Source organism: Kryptolebias marmoratus, linkage group LG13, assembly GCF_001649575.2.
Source record: "Kryptolebias marmoratus isolate JLee-2015 linkage group LG13, ASM164957v2, whole genome shotgun sequence".
Lineage (NCBI taxonomy): Eukaryota > Metazoa > Chordata > Actinopteri > Cyprinodontiformes > Rivulidae > Kryptolebias > Kryptolebias marmoratus.
In genome coordinates, this window is record NC_051442.1 from 7,642,290 (window position 1) to 7,644,617 (window position 2,328).

The window sequence follows — 2,328 nt, forward strand, 5'->3', positions numbered from 1 at the left end:
ATTACAGTCCTCTGATACTGCAGCAGGCTCTCTTTGAGAATACCAAGAGAAACATGTAGCCTGTCCTTTTTCCACCTGCGCTCCGCTCTCCTGCACTCACGCCTGGCAGCGCGAGTGACGTCATTCAGCCAGGGCTCGGGTGCAGGTTTGGTGCTCCGGCTCTTCATTGGAGCAATCTTGTCCAGTGTTTGTAAACAAACAGAGTGGAATCCGGAAACCAGTTCGTTGAGATTTAAGCAAGGAGAGTCTTATAATTATGATAATTGATAAGAGATCAATAACATGATTAGCTAAAAAAAGGGCGTCTCAGAAAGGTTGAATCTATAGGAGGTAAAGTGAGGAGGACTTTACAATTTACAAATGTTTTAAGTCTGAAACTCCTGACTTAAAGGTTTTAATCTTCTACAGTACGTTGTGTCAATTAGCATTGCTTCCTTAAGTTCAGATTTGTCACACATTGCAAACATTTTGTTCACGGAACTGTCTGTCTGCTGAAACATTTGGCTTTCAGAAACAGCAGCCGCTCGTTTCTCGGCTCCGAGCACATAGAGTGTTGTTACAGAAAGAGGTGAGGCAGCTCTGCGATAAACACGTCCCTGTGCCAACTTTCTTGTGGTTTGTTGTTTTGTCAAAATTCAAAACGAACGCAGAATGGATTAAAAACCAGATTTGAATGTTTCACAAACTGGTGCAAATAACCCATTTTGTTAGATATGGTGAAATAAAACTTTTATCTTTATGCCCCTAAATTAAATTAGAACCATTTTTATTTTAAAAGTCTAATGATTATTGTCACAAATGTAGATTTATTTTCAAAGACATTAATGCTTTTGTCTATAATTACAATGCCAAAATACCAATCAACATTATTAAGTGTACAGAGAATGCAATGAAACTTCTGTAATAAACAGAACTTAGTCTTAGTGCTGATAAGGGTTCAGTTCAAATGAAAGAAAAGATCAATGGAAAAATCAGTTGCAACATGTTTATCCTCTTTGTGCAAAGATGAAAACGACGATCCCCACTGACATGTGGTCTTTAATCGGAGACATACCAGAGGAAGATAACATAATTAGTCTGATTTATATACTGCCTGTCATGTCCACTCAGCTCTCACTGGAATCAAAATTGATTCTCAGCTCTTAAAAAAAATGAACAAACGACCACCTTTACAGGGCCGGGTCAGAGAGACCTCGTTTTCTTCAAACCCAGAATATCCCGCCAGAGAACTCCCATCACCTTGAGACGAGCAGCAGTCAGCTGGAGCCTCACGCTGTCAGTCTGAGCTTCAGATGGGAGGTTCCCAGGATGTGGGGAGGATGTGGGTTGCATCCAAATGATATATCCGTCTTCTCTGTTTGTGTGTATGAGCGTGTGATGGGGCAAGGGGAGGAGTGTTATCACTTAAGTGTGAGTCATCCTGACCCTCCCCTCCTCCCTGTGTTCACTTTATGTGGCATGAGGGATGTGAGTTTACGTCGAGAGGATGTGTACGTAATTCTAATGCCATAAAGCAGACTGCGTGTGCATACATGATGTGTGTGTGTGTGTGTGTGTGTGTGTAAAAGCCACGGTGAGTCATCCACAGGCCAGCATTGCTTGTTACCATGGGTCACACTCAGCAGGTACCCCACCTCTCCATGTGTGCGTCTTCTTTTTTTATTTTTTTTATTTTTTTTAACCCACCTCTCTTCCATATCCTCTTCCTCCTCCTCCACCTTCATCTCCTTTTTCCTCTCTGAATCAGAGCTGACTCCCCACCACCAGCAATGACATCACCGCCCCCTCCCCTAACACTTTGTTGTGGTGAATCATACTGTACGCTCAGATTTTTCTCTGCTCCTCTCTTCGGCACAAGCAGCGGGGATGAACCTAAATGCCACTTGTTCATTCAGGAAGAACTCAACTCTGACAACTGCAAGCTGAAGTTAGTTACTTTAACATCCATTACAACATGCAGACAGTCAGATATAATCAAATTCTGATAGTGCTGAGGAAAATATACATTTGTTTTTTATTTGCTCAAAGCTCTTTGTGTTAATTTGACTAAAACTAGTCCTCAAATATTTTTGCAGAATCAAAGGAATTTGTTTTTTTTAAATAAAAAAGCTATGGTCTCTTTCAGTAAAAAACACTATTAATGATTAAATCATTACTCAAAAAGTGGAAAACCCAGTAAACCCAAATGTGTAATAAAAATATGCAAGACTTTCAGTCCCTATAATGTTCCTTGTTAGTGTAAAGTTGTGTTAAATACAACAATTTCTTATCATTCTTCTGTAAATCAATTTTTTATCCTGTGAGTTTGACATTTATTGATCATTTGAG